Genomic DNA, 20,077 nt, shown 5'->3' on the forward strand with positions numbered 1-20,077 from the left:
CACACTGAATTGCCTCAAGCCTTCTGCTGAGAGAGAAGCAGGATTCATTGTTTCAGGTATGTCTGCCACAGAGAGAAAACAGAAATGTAGACAATCACATACAGCTCTTGAAACAAACTTAAGACTAAGGAACGCCATCCCATCAACAAGAGGGGACCTGTATTCATTCATGTCTCAGGGGATAATAATCCATTTTTACTGTAGAGCAGAATAATCTGGAATACTCAAATGCTAGAAAGACAGACTTGAAGAGAAACACAGAAATCATTGCTGCTCAGCTTTTCTCTTGGTATAAAATCACATCACTTCCCATCAGCTTGCAGGAGCACACTCCTAATAATGCCATTTACAGAACTTCCTTCTATAGCTAGCTCTTTGAATCTTGAAGAAAAAAATCTTAAAATTCATCTTCCTAGCCTAAGATTTACACAAAACCGGAAGGCCTCTGCCAGCTGTTTAATTTCTTATGTATTTATGCATACCAAAGCACTTGTACAAAGAAATCAGTTGGAGCTGTAACTAATATTGCACGTTGCCAAGTCACCTTTAACTCCTAGGGGAGTGAAGAGAATCCTGAGTCATTAAGATCATCATTTGCTGTCTGGGAACAGGATTATCTATGGTTTTCCATTTCCTAATTTTTTTTTAATCCTAAAATTCACTCTAACACTAGAAATATTATAAAACTAGAAGAAAAAAAATCAGGAAAAGGAAAAAACATCTGCAAGAAACAAATACAAGGCTAGCTGGGATCCAAAGCCACTTTCATCACGTGGGCTATTTTTATATCAATTGTACACTATCTTTTCTAATAACTGCCACACTTCTAAGCAAAAAAGCTGCAAGGTACTCAAAATAAGAAAGAAGACATGAATGTTGTTTCATCCATCCCCTGAAAGGTTTCTTCTTTATATATACTAAAAATACTTAACATTTAAAAATGTTCAGTATTAGAGTGGGCTTGACCACCTAAGTCCCTATTATCAGCAAATTTCACTCCAGCAACAACTGTAGGAATCCATGTGTCTTACAGTTATGAATAAAAACTGGAGCTCAACAATCAATAAGCAGTTTTGCCTCTGCAGCTGTAACACCACAACCACCTTCACACCACCCCTGCTTTATACAAAACCAGCACCAAGTCAAGACCTAGTTCATATCTTCTGATTTTTCTCCTATTCCAAATCATTTTACTTGCAACACTCATATTAAAACTTGTAAACACTATCAGCAGTAGGAATTTTTTTTTTTTACACATACCCTAGGCAAAATTTGTTTTACAGAGGGAAGGACATGTGACATCATTTTTTATGATTTCATTTAATCTTTAATAGAAATAGGGATAGAATTTAGAGGTTTGGGCATGTTATGGAGATGAAGACAAGTGGTTTTCTACTAAGTCCTGCTTCATACAGATCACTCAAAAAATCCACACCAAAACTTTCTTCAAATCACAGGGGGAAAAAAAAAAAAAATCAAGCAAACAATGGACACTTTAACCCTTTTGCTGACAGATGAACACCCTTTTGTAAATAGTATATTTTCAGACTGCTATTATATAGCCCATAGGTTTCATGACACTGCTGAGGGAATGAATTTCCACCAGACAAACCACAGACTCCACAGTCAGCCTAAGGTGGATCTTCTGGTAAGAGGATTCTCCCTCCAAGATGCCACAGAAGCTGCCTTTCCGCTGAATTTAACCTAATTAATTGAAATTATTGTCACTGACTATCCTGTTATATAACCACAGGAACAATAAATCCTTTGCCATTGTGCTCTTCACCTGAACTGGAGCTGAGAAAAGAGCAAAATCCAATGACCCTGGGCACCACAGCAAGAAAAGCAGCCAGGGTTATTCCTGAACACAACCTCTGGATAACACGTGGGGTACAGGGTCTGGAAGGCAGTCAGAGGCACAAGGATGAGCCAGCACTGCCAGCTGATCATGGACTTGAACTTCAGCTCCTTAATCTGCTAGAAAAGCTACTCAAAATATACTGAAAATGTTCTTTTCTGCCTCAAGTCCTGCGAACTGGTCTGTCTGTTCAGCACAGCAACACTGGGATGAGAAGAGGCTCACTGCAGATATGCCACAAGATACAGTATTGAAAAACAAATATAGCTCATTTTGTCATGAAGAAAACTGAGAACACTTCTAAGCAGTTAAAGGTTTGTAGGGCTTCCTAGGCCTGTCGTATTTTAGGTTTATACATCTATATGATAATTTTAGAAATGCTTTGAAAAGTTAATAGCAGATCCGTTTTTGTTCCCTTTTATATTGAGAAGCAAACTGTTTAAGCATTAACTACCCTTGACAATGCAATTAAAACGTGACCCATTTTCTAGACCCAAACGACCTGCATTTTTCACAGCACAGCCATATGTAACCAAATTCGTCTCTATTTACTCTGTCCTCAATTCCACTTGTAATTCTGAAATCTGAGAAAAAAAAAAAAAAAACCAAAAAAACCAAAAGACTACCAGAAATCAGTGCCTGGGAGGAAAACAAGCAGGTAATGTGCAGAGGAGGGGCGGCCACCCCCTCAGCTGTGATTCCATGACTTGAGAGAAGGAGAAGTCAAACAAGTCTATGTGCAAAGTTTTTATCACTGTTCTGCACTCTAAAACAGACAGCAAGTGAATTACAAGGCTGCAAATCCAGGATTATAGAAAACTAAAAAACCTCTGGCAGTCATCATCTTTACTGCTGAGCATAAATCACAAAATGCACTGAAAGAACCCTTGTAAAATCTCTGATGTGGTTTTATACACACTTGGATAAAACAGAGTGGTACAAAAACATCTACAAAACACACAGAGAATTAAAAAGCAACACATGCAAGGAATCATGGGGACTTTACTCATTTCACTTAAAATGTTGCTGTTCTGCTTCAGGCACATCTCTCTGCTCAAGGAATCTTCACAACAACTCCAACCAGACATAATGAACATTATTATTACCACCATTTATTTGAATAACTGCATCATCCAAAAGATCTCTTTTTAAGATGGGGCCCCCATTGTGCTAAGGTTGCATAAACAGGTAGGACTTCGTTCCTGTGCTGAAGAGATTGTAATCTCACCAGACAAGGTCAATAAACAACACCAAAGGTCAACAACAAAGTCTCCTGTCCAGGACTTTTGTTGCTTTGTTTTAATATATATTAGACCACCTGCTACTCTCTCTTATGGACCAAGGTCCTCCAGAGAGTCAGCACCACTGCTGCTGCCAGATCTGACCTCCTAGCACATCCATTAAAAAAAGAAAAACAAGATTCCTCTTCTGTGGGAGACAAAATACACTGAAGAGTTTTCAGTGATTATAGAAGCACTGAGATGTAACACAGCTTTTCTAGACATTCCTGGAAGTGCCAGTTGTTACTGAGTTAAGATAAATACAATGTTGACTATTGTCATCTTTATCTAAATTCAGTAACTTCTCCGGCCAGTAGAATGAAATATTTGCAGTACTGAATGAGGAGCAAATGCTAGCCCTTGGTTTATTTTAGGAAAAGAGCTAGATAAAGAGCTATGTAACAAGTCTAACTGTGTCTGGAAAAAACCAACAACATAGAGCTAGCAGTGAGAGAATGGGATTCTCTTATTTTCTAACCATATAGCAACCAGCCTCCTACAGGCAGGAACTTGCTCAGCCCCAGTGAGCCCAGCAGAAACACAGGCACTGAGCTACACCAGAGCTCAGCAAGAAGGGAAGTGTTTTGCAGGAACAGGCTGGGAGAGGGAAGGTAAAAGCATCACAGGAAAAGGCACTTTTTTCTGTTCTTGGCTCTGGCTGTTGGGCTGAGTTAGGGAATGCCTTATTAAAAAGCTGAAGCTCTAGAAATTTGCAGCCATTATCCTAGTGTGAGGCAAAATGTTACACAGGCACTTCTGCCTGGCTACGATTCTTTCTTCACTCAGCAAATATTTAGTAGATTTAAGGTTCCCAAAACAAATTATTTTTTTCGTAGGTGTTACTGAAACAACCCATACAGCTTGCTTAGATTTGACTCAAAAGTGATAAATAGATGCATTTCCTACAGTGAAGACCACGCTTTACAGATCCTACAGTCCTCCTGTACTAAGATAAAATGAGAGAAGGAAAAAGAAGCAAAACCCCTACTTCAAAATGCTGCACTTTGGAGGATTTTATGGCATTCACACATTACAACAGAAACAACTGTCCCCCTCCCCCTTTTCAGTATATTCCTTTTCATTAACCCAAGATGTCTGTCATGAAATCCTCCTAGGAATTCATAGCAACTTAGCGAACACTTTGCTTTTCGACAAATCCTCTGTACTTAAGGAATGCAAGTGTTTCCTTCACCCAATTCTTCAACTAAGCTTCCTAATTATAGCACTTTTACAGGATTTCAACATATGCTGGCAGAGGCGCTGTGTATCACACTGAATTTAAAGCTGAGGTAGCCACAAAACTGCTCTTCAAACCCCCTAAAACCTCGCACACGGTAAGACTGCACTGTTATTTCTCAACCCTGACACAGTGTGCAGTGGGCTACTTGTGCAATTGAGCCACAGCATCATCTTCCCAATTGTCCTAAGTGCTACTCAGCTCCCATAAACTGTCCAAGGGAGGGCTGTGAATTCACCCACTTCCTAAACAGGCCCTTTTTCAGCTGACCTCCAGGCAATTTTTCAGATGACCTCTTGGCAATTTTCATGGGTGTAACCAGGGAGATGCGTGAGGCAAGGCTGGATTTATTTTAAATAAATAATTTCTCTAGCATGACTTTATTTTCTAATGGAAGATTCCTGTGGCTATAGCACTGCAAATACATAAATGCCATGCTGCCAGGGCAAGGGAATAAGGAAGAGGGTGTGTTATTCTGTGACCCAGACCTCCTCCAGGGATGCCCAAGCTCCTTTCCCTACTGAGACCACGGTGCCTACAAATCACTGAGGATTTTTCACCAGATGAGTTACAAGTCACAGAAATATGTGGAACAATTGACTTCACTTAAGCTGCAATGTTTTCTTCTTCAAAAGCATGCACAGTGGTTCCTAACTTATGAGTCCTGCATAGTTGACATCTTTTTAAGTTGATGTCACCCACCACAGCTGTAACTTGGCACTTCTAGTAACACTCTGCTCGAGATTTGCCTTTCCTGATGTTTCTCCATTCCTGCACTTGCAAAACGTCCCACATCTACCTTGGGGTAACAACAGAACCTCAGGAACCCTAAAAATTACTATTTTTTCCCCACAGGTTTGCTATGTATAGATGCCACGAGTTCTTTTCAGAATGATTTAGAATTTGCGCACATAACACTCCTTTTTCAAAGCATAAATTTAAAGATTTACGTAACAGATTAAATTGTCTTCCAAATCAGACAAAAAATGAGTCCAGGATTTGCTTATGTGCTTCTGAATTTGCTGAGCTATAATGTTTCTGATCATTACACTACAGTTTTTGCCCCATGTCCGGGTTCCTTCATGACCCAACCCCCACAAACTCCAGACACTTGGACAACAGGACTAAGATATTTCAGAGGATCACATGTAACACTCATTGCTCTTCCAAATATGCCACAATCCACATCCAGCTGTGGACAGACTGAAAAGAAAGCAGTCTGATGAAAATGGGAAGCTTTAACAGAGACAGTCCAAGTGCTAGTCAACCTCAACAGGGTAAACCCTGCAACTGCCTTGACTTGGGCATTTTGAAAGGAAAAAAAAAAAAAATCAGTAGTTTAGGTAGTTTGCATTATGATGAAAAGTAAATTCAACTGAAATATCTGGACCACCATGGAGACATGTGTGAATAAAAAAAACCACAAGCCACCAAACCAAAAAAACACCAAAACAAAATGGCAACAGTTGTTCCTGTGGACAATGAGGAGGCCAATCCGCTGAGAAATTTCTGTCAGCTTCAGCAAAAAGGATGTTAAAACAAAACTGGATGGGTCAGTAGGAGCAACTATGCTCCCCAACAACCTATTCACCACAGCTCCCAGTCTGAGCCAAGAACTGGGACATGCAAGAGTCTGCTCACCAGCTGGGGAGGACTTTAAAAGAGGAACCTCGTAAACTGCAGCAGCATAGGAAAAATCTTAATAATAACCAAAATTGAATAGTTCAGCAAAAGAAGGATTTTGTTTTTAGAAAGTTAAATATAAAAGAAGCCAGGAATTAGGCCAGTGGAAAGGTATGCCAGCAATCTATTCTAAGCTGCATTCACAGTCACAAATTCAAACACATAGCAGTTACCTGCTTATCATAAGTAGTATGAAATGTGTAAAGGAAAAGGCAGCAATGATCCTGCCTAAAGAGCAGCACATCACCTTGATGTATCAATGGTAGGAAATATTAAGCTGTATTTTATCTTCTATTTAGAGCAAAACCCCAGCATCCCTAATGTGGTTTCCATTTGCTATTTACGTAATTAAGTCACCTCCTCACGGTTCAAATACCCTTACTACTCAGGTTACTTCCAATTTCCCAGATGGTCAGTCTCCAGAAAACACTATCTGAGCCTCAGCCACTTCTTGGTTAAATCCATTCTGATGGCTTATAAGTAGAATAATTTAGCAGCTGTTTGAAGAATATTTGTTACAAATTTGTTTTCTTATGTAAATCAGGTTCCATGAACTAGGATGGAATTCCAGCCTTTTCAAATTCATTTTAATGTGAAATGTTGACATCAAGTCATAACTTCATTTGATTATTTTTTCTGTTTATGTTATTAGCAACCAGTTTTTCTGGCACTCTTTCCTGTTCCAGTTCAATCACTCGGTTGAATTACTTGAACTTGTGATGAACTGCACCAAAAAAAGGAAAATTAACTAATGCCTCATTTGATCTTGTGACCATAAAACTTGTGTTTTCATTCCCTCTTTAACCTTTGACCATCTATTTTCCCCTTAATTTGTGTGTTATGTACCTGATAGTTTTAAAATTGTTTCTTCTATTCATGGAAAAAGACTCTGCTCTAATGGTTGATCTGCCCTCTGTTCATTTTAACCACCAGTGACTTTATTCTAGATTCTCATCAGTAAGCACACACTTAAAATCACTTCTTCATAGCCCATCATGTATATGTAATTTGGCTTACTGTATGCCCTTTACCACAAGTGCATGGCTGTCCTCATAAAAAGTGTCAACTAAGCTAAAAGAGAAAACAAGTTACAAGAGAGTGAAATGGCTGATTTTATAAAAGCTCCTTTGCCAGTTTCACAGAATCAGCTAAGTTGGAAGGGACCCCCAAGGGTCATCAACTCCAACTCCTTGCCCTGCACAGAACCATTCCCAAGTCACACCACGTGCCCAGTTTATTACTTTATTCAAGTCCTCTCCTTTTCACATTGTTATGATGGACTTGAATTTATCTTATGCCACTGTAATAAAATATGGTCTATCTACAGCCCAAAGTGAAAGGGGAAGAGTTCATGAATATCATTGATGAGGTCAAAGATTCCAATTATGGCTCACATTTGACATCAATACCCTCCATTTGTGTGAATATTAAATTCGCGGATTCCAATCCTACATACACATGCTCAGTATGGGATTCAAATCCCTTGTCTTGAATAGTTTCTTATATTTGTTCACTAAATTACAATAAGAACGCCACACATGACCTTTATTTACAAATAGGGGTGCACTAACCCACTGACTACAATTTTTACTTCTAATCACTGGGTGAACTGAAGACTTGGAAAGCAGATACAGGTTTCTAGCCATGCCATCCATGCTGACGGCCACACAGGGTCCTGGATTTGAAGGCCAGCAGGTCTCTGTTTCTCCTGAGTAAATAAGTCAGCATCAGCAGTGTCATTCCACACAGCCTCCAGACTTCCTATTGTTCTGCACCAATATTCATTACCTCCCAGCATCAGCATGGCTGAAACTAAGGGCAGCATTTACTTTTGTTAACTTGAGCTAACACCAACTTTCTGTTGACAAGAAGGAAGCCAGGATCAAGGCCTGATGATTCAAGTGACACATTGACATGGTCTCCTGTGAAATCAGCCTTGCTCTTCCGCAGATGGCAACACTCGTGCTGGGACACAAAAGAACCTGTCCTTGGGTTTTCTCTGTAACATCCTACTTCACGTACACCCAAAAGCCAGTTTAATTTTTTAACTATGCAACACACTTTGCCAATGTTGAGAAGATTTTACGCTGTATTTCTAATTCTTTCATATAACAGAGCAGGAAAAGGGTCATTTCAGATTATACAACTTCACCACGGGCATATGGCAGTGAACTCAGAGCAGAAACACAAAATCTCCCTCTCCTCTAAAGCAGATGGCATGTTGATCAACTAAGATATAATCTAATGCTACCTGCACTACTATTATCTATTGAACCAACACCAGTAGAAAGCAGTAAAGACAGAAAAAACCTAAGGCAGGGGAGATGGAGCAGAGAAAGACAACAGTGAAAAAGAATAAGCCAGCTGTAAGAGAAGACAATCCATTGCAGCAGAAACAGCCTCTTGTCAGGTACATTTAAGATTTCAAACATAGAAATGGCAGTAGATAAGGAATAGCAATGGCCCTCACCCTGCTTTAGATGTTCTTCTAGCTTGAGATACTGGCCCAGTTCCCTTTGCTCTTGCACTGCACTGGGCACCTGCCAGGGGCTAAATATCCCAGCTGCTTAGATAATTGCATATTTATGATTTTGCCGACAATTCTTAGTCAAAGCTTATTTTTGAACTGTAAAACGCTTAGAGAAACAGCAGAGAAAGTTCTCTGACAAATGCTACTTCAAAGAGAGCCAACACTTCAATTTTTTTAAAGGACGTTCATTTCCGTTTCAGTTGATTCATTCAGTGGTGAACTTTAATGACAGAAAAAGGAGAAAAGGGGTATTTTCCGCTCTCAGTCAGAAAGGGATCATGCTAGTGTGTTTAACTTACTCTCTGTAAAGAAACAGAAAATTCCAAAACCCTTCCAAAAATTATACAGAATAGTGTACAAACAATTTTTAATGCTTACCACAGTTTGCACCCTACCACACGATGGAACTTTGCTTTTGTATCACATTATTGGTAGTATTTCCTCTTCTGCACATAAGCTACTAGATTAGCTAATTCATGCTGATCCAATAAATAGAACTGATGTATGAACAATTTGAAATACAATTGTTTAGCCACAACAAATTATCACACAAAACACATTGCACTTCACCTTCCTTCACTGATAACAGCATCCACTGATTTCAGGAGCAAAACAGTCCAAAATTTCATGTTGCTGGTTATTTTAGACTATTTCAGAACCTGCTAGAAATAATTTTTTTCTCCTTTTAAGGCTGCACTCCATAAACTGTACAACCAACAGCCTCAACAATAAATTTCATGAGCACTTTTAGGCCCTACTGCTGAAAGTTCTTTCAAGCTTGGTTAGCTTTATGCATGCAAGTGCTCCTTATTTATATGGCAAAAGAACTACTCCTACACTAAAAGTTACATGTAGGCACATGCATTTGTATTTCACAGAATAAGGGCCTTAGTCTTGCAGGCTTATTTATTTTGAATCAATCATTCTAGGTTCTTGAGGGCAACATCTTTAGTACTGTCAAGTTTCATAAACTCTGAAAGCAGGGGTCCTGTTCTCAGTATAATGACAACCGACCTTCAGCTCCACCACCTTACAAAGAGCTGCAGATACTCATTTTATATACCTCTAGCTGAGAGATGCCATTCAGCTCCTCTTGAAGCAAAGCCAGTTTTGCAATTCCAGTGCAAAAACCGTGGAGCTAGCAGCACAGACCTCCAGCTGCCCTTGGCAGGTGCCAGCAGAGACAAGGCTTCCACACCAAACCCAACTGTTCAGCTCATATCCCCTTCCCTTGGTTGTCTTCCTTTGCATGGAAACATTTCAACATACCGGCCTGGCAGATCAGTATTCCGATGGGTTTAGCTGCTGGGGAAGCACAGACTAATAGTTATACCCATTTATTCATTCACCTGTCTCCTAAGGAGTGTGAAGGTCACAGGACCTGTACCTGAAAGCACCACAAAGGCGTTCAAATTAAAAACAACTTGCTGCAGTCTTGGGGAAATTTTTGCAGACATCTTCCAGTGCCTTCACTTTGGAGTGACTTACTCATTCTCCCCAGCTCCTCCAAGCCCTCCTGCTGTTTCTGAGCTAAATCCCCTGTAGGAAATTACACTGAAATTTTGCACCCATGGATTTGCTGGCCCAAGAAAGTCAGCGCCTGCAGAGCTGTTCTATCCCATCTCTTGAGTGTAGGAACAGTTGACATAACACACAATAGGTATGTTACACCCTCCAAACACAGTATAATGTGTTCACCTAGAAGTAGGCAGCACTGAAAAGAATGGATTTAAATCACCTACTTGGTATTCCCCCCAAGACTGTGAGGACATGCCTTAGCTGTTGATGACTCTGCTTGCCTGGGGACTAGGTAATTTTGTGTTCACTGCTTATCCGACCTCACCTGTGCCAGCTAGTAACAAACAATAACATCCTCTATTCTCTTCTGCATTAGACCTTTTTAACTGATCAGGGTGTTGATCTTTGTCAAACCATCCATGTAAAGGCTCAGAACCTGGACACAGTTTTCCAGGATGCCTGTAAGAAGAGCACCACATGGCCCTGCTTGAGCCCTTCACAGCCCTTTCTGGTTACCTCTGCAAAATTCCAGCAAGCTGTCATAGGACAGTCACAAACTGGTAGCTCCCACCTTTCTGTAAGCTCCTGGCTTTTGCACAGTCCATTCTGTATTTCTAAATTGAGATACACATCTATAGGTGTGTATAAATAAATGCACAGATAAGCACACTCTTGTATTTCCATGTTATTTATGTGAACACACACAAACCTGCTTCAGTGACTCGCAAAGGCAGAAAGGCAAACTGGTTTGCTTCCAAAACTCACAAAAAAGCCTTGCAAGATACAATGGAAAATCTCTCTTGGGTAAGCTACAAGTTCCGTCACATAATAAGAAAATTTATTTGCTAAAGCCCTTATTGAAATCCTGATGTCATCTTTTGCTTAGACCAACGATCCAAGACTTTAAATTTTTACACATTCATTAATTCTTGTGACCACAGATTAAATACCCAGGTATCAGCCTCTAAATTAACCTTCAAAATCCTAGAAAAGTAGCATTAGACACTTACATTCCTGCAATTACCAGGCCTTTTTCATTAAGCCTTTTCATCTTTCCTTTGACATTGTGAGGAACATTAAGTTTGCCTGGAAAAATGGGGAGGAGAACTTACACCCACTGAACACAGCCATGCTGTATCACAATATCAATATTTAATTTTCTAAAGAACTGCCAACAACTACAATATTTTTTGGAGGAGTAACTACTATTTTACCCTATTAGGTTTATCAGTTAACAAATATATATCATATGTATGCATATCATAACACAATATGATACAAAAAATAAGCTTCTTTTAATTACCTTGAAAATTAAAAGTCTAAGAAAACAACAGGAGAGGATGGAGTATGTGCAAATTGTTATTTTGGGTTTTTTTTACTACTAAGAAATGGAACTGACAATCAGGATTAAAACATGACCAAAAATGCTACAACCATTTCTCAAGGGAACCAGAAATTAATTTCTTATTCAAATATAAGTGTTGAACATGGGCAACCGTGTTTAAAGCAAAGCCTGTTTGGGACATGTACACAACCTGCTTACCTCAGCGACCTCTGGCCCACACTTTGTTAACACACAGCAAAGAGAAAAACATAAAAACCTCTAAAAGTCTTTCTTACTGTACAGGTTTAGTTACAATTACTTTGGGGATGGTAAAAAATGTGTCTAGCACGTCTCTTAAATCTACAGTCAAGCTATTTCAAAGTTAATCAGAGGTGAGTCATGGTTTAGAAATCTCTTGAATAATAAAGTATAACAACTTATAGCACAAAAACAGCCCTCAAAGACAAGAGTGGGGAGCACTTCACTTCACTGCAAGTAAGAGTTGAGTATGTTTTATGATCACTGTAACAACTACCATGCCCTTGAGACTGTGCAATTCTGAATTTCTAATATAATTTGTAGGGGGAAAATTAGGACAAAACGCAGTAACATTTCAAGTACAGTCTCACAGTATTTTAAAATTTTATGAAGTATAAGGACTAGGTTAATATGAAATGAGTCATGTTTTTAAGAGAGGCAGTAATACAGATCAGTATCTTAAATCATAACTAAAATAACACTCAACCACTACAAAATAAAAAGAAAACAGAGTAGCTTTTTGCTGGAAAAAGGTCAACAACAACAATAAAGATTTAACAATACTAGAAGAGGCTGAAAGCACTGCTTATTTCAGGACTGAAAAGTTAAAATACCAGTCTGAGTGACCAGGTACACACTATTCTTTCTCACTCAACAAATCCATTCCCACGTGAAGTTCATCCCAAATTAATATAAACTCTACTCATATCAACTCTGAGCCTAAAAGCCTGACTGTTAAACAACATGCTTGGTGCAGATCTTCTGATTTCAGAGGTCTATTTGCTTTACTTTGTAACAAATATATTACATTTCACTCCATGATGTCTTTGGGAGTTAACAGAATTTCTCACTACCTCAAAGTAAAGGAGTTACATCCATGCAAACTCTCTTCGAGCATCATTTTCCTCAAAGGGCAAAGACAGTGGAGTTGCAAAGGTATAAGTGAGGCTGTAATTGATTTACATATTCTTTAGATCCATTTCCACATGCAAACCAGAGGAAACCAGCTCAGCTCTCAGATCCAAAATTGAGTTTTCAAAGCAAAAAGTTCAAAACATTACCCCTTTAACTTCTGTACTGAGCACAACGAGCGAGAGATGCTTCAAATACAGAATTCACACTGGCACTTTAGGCATTTAATTCTTAAGGCTAATGCTGAAGGTACCACTCTTGTACACCTCAACTGTGACAACATAAGATACCAGAACTGCTAAAAAGAGGTTGTTTGATCAAAGCTGAAGCAGTAAGTTTCAGTCCATCCCCTTCAAGCCTCAGCTCTGCTTTCCATCTGCACAGCTGTCAGGAAGCACCAGCAAACCCTAACGATAGCCTGAAAATGTGAATTTGCAGCAGTCTGTAACACTAACATTCAGAGATGGAATAAGAAGATTGCCCCTTTCTACAGAAGCTAAGATTTTAACTCCACTGGTCTTACACTGCCAAATGGGCTGAAGTAAAATACACCTGACAGTGCAGAACTGGTTTTGGTACTTTTTCTGGGAAAAGCTGTTAGTATTGAAACAAACTGCAGAGAGCTCCCAAGTGGGGGCAACAGAACACTCAGCTTGGCTACAGCTCACCCCAAACAGGCTCTGGGCCAAAAGAGGAAGCAACACCAGTTACCAACAGGATGAGCTATGTTACTGTCAAGTCACTCTCCTCACTTCAAAATGAACATGCTGCCCTATTTTCCACAGGAAAAAAACAGGTGCAATTGTAATATTTCTGTCAAACAGTGTAATGGTCTAGATGTTCCTTAAAAAATGAAAATAATCCACTTGAATACTAAAAAGTAGTTATTCTAAAAATACTATTGGCAGTGTAAGCCTGCTAATGGCATGTGTGCAGAGAAGAAACCACGCCACCTTTAGTCAGTTAAAAAGGTACTTACCATTGGCAGTGCATTGATATGCAAAATTTTTCCTTTCGGGTGCCTCTTGCCACAGAAGGGTGATGCTGACAGGGAAATAAGGAGACAAAATAGGAAATGTTAGTATTTATTATCTTGAAGCCACAGCTACTGAGATCTAAACACTTTGAAAAGCCCCAAACAAAAATCAACATTCCAGTTTTATGACTTCCAAAATGGTTACATCCACTGTGAAGCAGTAAAAGAAAAATAAACCTGTTTTCCTAACACATCTTGCACTAAATAATTCCATTTATATACACAGGTGTGCCCCAGAGTTACCAACTCCAGCAGTGACCTCAGTGATTAAAAAAACCCACCAGCTCACACTAATTGCTAGCAACGCTTGACAACATGTAAATAACAGAAATCTTCCTAGTGCAAAATTCAAGAGAAATCTTGTCCACTTTTAAAACCCAAACAAAAACATAATCCAAACAAATCCACACTCTCCTACATTTCAGTAATTTTCTTTACACATCGATAGTAATTTTGTGCGTCCTACAATAAATAACTAAGTATAAGCACACAGCTTTTGACGTCCAAATATGAGGTAACTCCATCCACTACAACATTCATTTTTATTCAGCAGTGACAAACAATTTTTATCCACACTAATATTCCTGAGTGGTTGCCCTCCATACAAATACTTGCCAGACGTCTTTTCTTTAGGACATAATCTAATCACCCACTCAAAGAGCAGGAAGGGTGACAGATGGACATGGGTGACTAATGAAGTATTACCAGACTATTTTTAGATTAAATTCTTTACCAAGCATCTGCAACCTGTGGTCAGAAAACTTTTACTATGAGTAAAGAGTAACTATAGTTTATGGGACTCATTAGCAACACAAGGTTCTCACATGCCATTTTCAAGCTCAACCAGCAGGAAATCATTCATTATAGAGCCATTTTTGGACCCAGCCAAAAAAAAAAAAAAAACTGCAGCATTTACGCTTATTTTATTCTTAGAAGATCCTACAAGGCAGGCAGTAACATCACCTTCCCAGTGCAAGCAAGAGGCACTGCAGAGGATGCTGAGGAATGAAGGAACGCTGGGAATTGAAAGAATTTGCAAACATGCTCGTATTTCCTTGCTTAGCTGTACTTGTGCTACAGAAAATATGTCAATAGGCTGAGTGAAACTCCACTCTCAAGAGGTACAGTAGCCTATGCAAGGCTACTCAGAAAGCTTTCTTTTTCCCCACAGCCAGAGCTGCTGACCAGCTGAGAAGAGAAAGCTTTAACATCCACCCTGCAGACCCCATAAAAACATTATTTACTTATAACAAGAGTTTTCCTTAAAAGCAGAACAAAACAGCAACCAACCAATATTCTTTTGAGAACAACCTAAACCATGATAAAAGCTGTGTACAGAGGAAGGCAGAAGAGGGCCCTGCTTCTGAGTGCAACGCTTGATTTGGGTTATTCCATTTGGGAAGGAACACTGCAAACATAAATAAAGGGATGACTGCACAGCCATAAACCATTTTCTCCAAGGAAAAAAAGGCTTTCTTCAGTACACAGTGCCCAAACTGTCTCCTTCCAACATCTCTGCCCTTGTGAAATCTTGAGTGCAGTACTTGTCATCGAAGCTAGAGAGGGAAACCTTTCCACCTGATCCGTGGAAGAGGCTTCTTGTCCTTTGCTTTACATCTAAACAGGGCAGTGACACGGAAAGAAGCTGGAAGCAAAGACTCAAGAGAGCAGAGAATTAGAAAAGAAAGGGTTCACTGACTTCACTTCATTCCTCACTCAACGTTAATTGGTTGTAGGCTCCAGTTTTAAATAAGGGCGCTTGAAGCGATGAGTAAACATTTAGAAAACTCTGCAATGTCCTTCTTCAGAATCAATTGCTGAGTACAAACACCTCATCAGCAGCTTTTTTTTCTTTCCAAATTTATCTTATTGGATTTTGGCATGTACCTCAAAACAATGCAGGTGACAGTTATAATTTATTGATTTCAGACTATCTTTCACCTTTATATTCCAATATGTTATGGTGATTTAAACAGGTGCCCAGATGTAGTAACAGCTATTCTACATGACACTCAAAGGGCATCTGGTGGATTATTTTTAAGTTGATAAAGCACACCTGGGGAATGCATAGCAGCTTGTGAGTTTGGATCCTTCATTTTGGAGAGGCTGGGAACAGCTCACCACTGCCTGCTGACTAACGTATTCCACATCAGTTGAAAACTGCTCCCCTCAACTTGAAAAGAAAGATGATTTTGATGAGCACAACGTGCGCTCAGAGCCAGTGCTCACCAGCCTTGGCCACACCAGTTTTTTCTGCACAAAATGACATAACTGATACCAGTGTCCCTCAGAGATTTGGGGCCAAACACTCGGTACAACACCCAACATCATCTCCCTGTGAAGAGCATCCTACCCTGCTGTGGTGTACAGAGACCAGCCACGCTCCAGGCCTTAAACCCAGCCTGCATGAGCTGGGCAGTTCCCACCTGCAGGGCTAAAACCAGCACACCAAACCACCTTCAGCAAAGCAGCCAATACCCATCCAGGCTGCTTGCACAGATTGGGCTGCTGCTATCAACCAAGCAATAATCCTGTGGTAGCGAGGAAACCACAGATAAAAACAACTCAGTGACAGATCTGGTTATAAACACACAGTCCAGATGTGCACTGATGTTAGTCCCTACCTGTTTCCAAACACAATCAGTTCAAAGCAAGGATTTCCTTAAATGCTACTTGCAGAAATATTTAACCATTTCCTTCCAGAAATGCTGCTATTGGTGCTACTTTCTCCTTCCCAGACATTGTACTGGGTTTGTGTGATGGTTAAACCAGTGGTTTTTGCGTGAGCTTTGAATTGTTCCTGTTCCCCATGTGAACTTGTGCTTCTTTCTAATCCTCTTAGGATCACACTGTTTAAACTACTTTCTGGGATTTTGGTGCTATTTGAGTTCTAACAACAAATTTAGTCACTAGATGTTGTGCCTTCTGAATCACAAAAGCCTTCTAAGGACACAGTATCTTTTCTTCTAAATTATCCTTGAGTATCCTGCTTTTATCTGAATTCAGTATCTGGAAAAAGTGTCCCAATCAAAACAGAATTAAAAATAACTAAATCCTGGATATTCCCCTCAGTAACTAGGCTGCAAAAAAACATGAGGCAATAACTTTAAAAGCCTAAATTGAAAACTAATCACTCCATTGAATCCTTCCTTTCATTTGTTTAATAGGCACATACAAAGCTAATGGTGATTTTACCACTGCTGTGCTTGGAACATAAACAGAGAAAACCAAAGTTATTTCTTTTAATCACAGTTCCACAGTGATGTATGGCAATTTTTTTAAGCAATTCAGCACGTCTACAACAACATCTGCTTTTCAAATCTGACAGAGAGGCTAAACTGAGACAAATACCAACTCAGAAAATTCAGGAGAAACAAATACATGCAAGTGGAGGGGGGGGGGAATCAGCAGCACACACAGGACATCGTTAAAAAGTGCCATTACTTGAAAGTGGTAGGCAGCAACAGGGTTCCTAGTGACAAAATAACATGCACAGACTGCTCCTGTACTTCACTCAGGGAGCAGGCTGTGGGTGATATTGTCTTACAAGAAGCCTTATCAGGAGAAGCACTGAAAGTACCTAAGACCTTCCCAGAGACACATCCACACAAATTCCTAAACTCTACCTGAAACAGCTCTTCTCTGTCAGTTGAGGAATTTTTATTTCCCGATCTTTGTTCTTTTACCTTTATTCCATCAGAAATATAGAAAAACCTGATGTAAGCTGACCTTCCAAATGTTTGAAAGAAGAAATGCTTAAATTGTACATTCATATCACATTAAAGCTGCACAACTTTCCACACTTCAGGAATACTCTTACATAGAACAAGCACCTGTATGTCCATGGACACATATGAATCAACTGCTAAAACAAAGGGTATCTGAGGGGATAAAGAATAAAAACTGGGCAAGCAGACAGAGAGAAAAGTATTCTAGAGAAAAGTTCATCCAGACACAGCAACCACTCGTTGCAAACCCACAGAAACAGGATTCACTGTGCAATGAGAAACACAGGACAAGTCAGACCAGAGCAAAAGGATACTGCAGAAATTTAAACACCAATTTCTATAACAGTCAAAAATGGAGGCAATCACAGAAAATAGCTCATAGCCCACTGAAAGGGAAGGAAGCTGAATTGCTGGAGAGGAAACCAACTCAGCCAACTCCATTAAAAACCAATAATGCACCCCAGTAATCTTGTCAATACCAATCAGCTGGTAGGAAGGCAAGCAGGCCCAGCACCATTTCACTTGCAAGGCATTTAAATGAAATTCATTAGTAAGTAATCCAATTCACATAAACTGGAAGTTAGAAGGTCCTAGAGAATGAAGTTAAACCCAGTCTAGACTGGGAAAGAGTATAAAGAGTTGTTACCCAAAGCACTCTTATGCCAAAGGACCTTAAAGCACTCACAAAACCTTTCCACCTGCTATCTGCAGGATGGGGGTCCACCTGTGAAAATTCAAGGTAGTTTCCAATTTGTGGAGTTTTTCTTCCAAAAATAGTGGACATGATGACTACTGACATATTGATCAAAACAGTAGCATATTGACAAATAATTTTTCTGTGTTTTCAGTCTAGAACTAAGTTTTAAATTTAAATTCATCGCTGGAATATTAATCAACTAAAACAACTTGTCAAACTGGGTGCTCTCAGCAAACACACTTCAAATAGGAAAAAGAAAAAGATTTTTCCTTCTCAAAAAAAAAAAAATCTGATGTGTAACATTTAGGGGCCACTCTGCTATTACAGATTTCAAATAAATACCTAAAAATCTGAACCAAGCCACCCCCCCAAAAAAAAAAAAAAAAAAAACAAAACGAAAAAACTTTATTAAAAAAAAAAAAAACCCCAGAATTTGTTTCCCATTCCCTTTCCTCATAGTAAAAACTGACATATTTCCCATGATATTAATTCAGCTTTCTCCAGATCACCAAATCAACTCAGCTGCACTAGTGGGTGGAACCCTTCCTTTCTCCACTCAGAACTCAGTCCCAGTTAACTCAGATGAGCCTTCACAGCTGAAGGAAGGCTGCTTTAGTCAACATGGAAATGTGCTTGCAGGGAACTGATAGTTGCAAGGTTAGAGGGACTTGTAAATTGGTCTCCAATGCAGGATATGGAACAAAGCTCAAACTGCTTTCCTGGGAAAATCACCTTCTTCTGCTAACAGTGCTTGCCTCATCTGTGTTTTTAGACAGATACTGTGGTTCAGAACAATATATTGCTCTGCTTTGCGGTTCACAGTAGCCATGCAGAAGAGCTTATCTAGATTATAGCAAGCTTAATTTACTGAATTAATCAAAATTGTGTCTCAAATATGCCATGATTTGGTGAGGTGGGACACATGTTTTACACAGACATCACATTTGGAACTAGGCTTAAGATGTTTACATAAGGCAATCTCCCACAATAACAGAAGGACTTGACAATACTGTGTTATTTCAAACCTCAATGAGTGTAACCACCATGGGAGCCCTGGCTGGGTTTCCCTCAGTGTTGGTACCACTACCACCTTCAGTTCTTTGGGCACCCAGAAGTCAAACAGGGCATTGTTTCAAACTAACAGCTCAGATGTACATTTGTGCCAAGCCAAGCTAAGGAGCTGCTGAGGACACTCAGACAATGCAGTGGGGCTTGGTTTCTGCTGCCAGAGGTGTTTGCAGACAGCCTGACGTCAACGGGCTCAAGCTGTCCCGCTGTGGCCACTGACCCTGAACGCTGCGTACACCCAGTGGTGCTGAAGTGACTCTCCCTGTCTGAGGACACAGCAGGAAGGCTGGCTGCCTTCTGTCTGCCCACTGCAGGAATAATTCCCAGGATACCTGCCCTTGCAGCAAAGGGTCAGGTTTAAAAACAAAGGTATTCCAAAATGTTCTTAAAAATCTACCTTGCTTGTGGTATTGGGTTTGTGATAGTAGTAGCATAGAGGCTGAAGAGTTGGGATCCAAGAACTCCTTTAAAATAGCCCTCAAAATTATAAGTTACTTTTAAAACTCAAAAACACTTAAAAATCCACAGGTATGAAAACATTTTTTCTGAAAACTTTAAGTTGTACCAGAGGCCAAAAGCAAAAGTTGGCAGTGGAGCTTGGGCTTATACACTCCAGGTGTTCCTGGTATACAGCTCCACTAAAATAAGGTGCTTATAATAATGTGTTCCAGATTCTTCCTAAAATTATTACTATTATTTTGTGCAAAGCCAGAGAAAAACATAAGCCTCTCACACTGCCAAAAAAAGGTGATACTGAATACCCTGAAATCATCAATTAAATGCATCAAAGGAATAATTTCTTTTTTTTTATTATTTTTCAAAAATACTGGTGAACAAAAGCTGGTGCACTTGTGCTTACATAAGTGTCTTATTTCCCCAGGAACTTTCAAAACTGAGTGACACCTGAAGCACAACGTACTCAGGCAGTTGTATCACCTTTCCAAACAA

At 39.6% G+C, this 20,077-nt stretch overlaps 1 protein-coding gene across 4 annotated transcripts in view; it reads right to left on the reverse strand.

Annotated features, from left to right (window-relative positions):
- Positions 1-20,077, reverse strand: part of TBL1XR1 (TBL1X/Y related 1) — a 107,912-nt gene that overhangs the window by 47,308 nt on the left and 40,527 nt on the right. For all 4 annotated transcript variants that reach the window (XM_068200327.1, XM_068200325.1, XM_068200326.1 and 1 more), the window contains exon 2: positions 13,580-13,644. The gene's annotated coding sequence lies outside the window, so the exon portion shown is untranslated. The remainder of the gene's footprint in view (positions 1-13,579; positions 13,645-20,077) is intronic.

Source organism: Anomalospiza imberbis, chromosome 10 (assembly GCF_031753505.1).
Source record: "Anomalospiza imberbis isolate Cuckoo-Finch-1a 21T00152 chromosome 10, ASM3175350v1, whole genome shotgun sequence".
NCBI lineage: Eukaryota > Metazoa > Chordata > Aves > Passeriformes > Viduidae > Anomalospiza > Anomalospiza imberbis.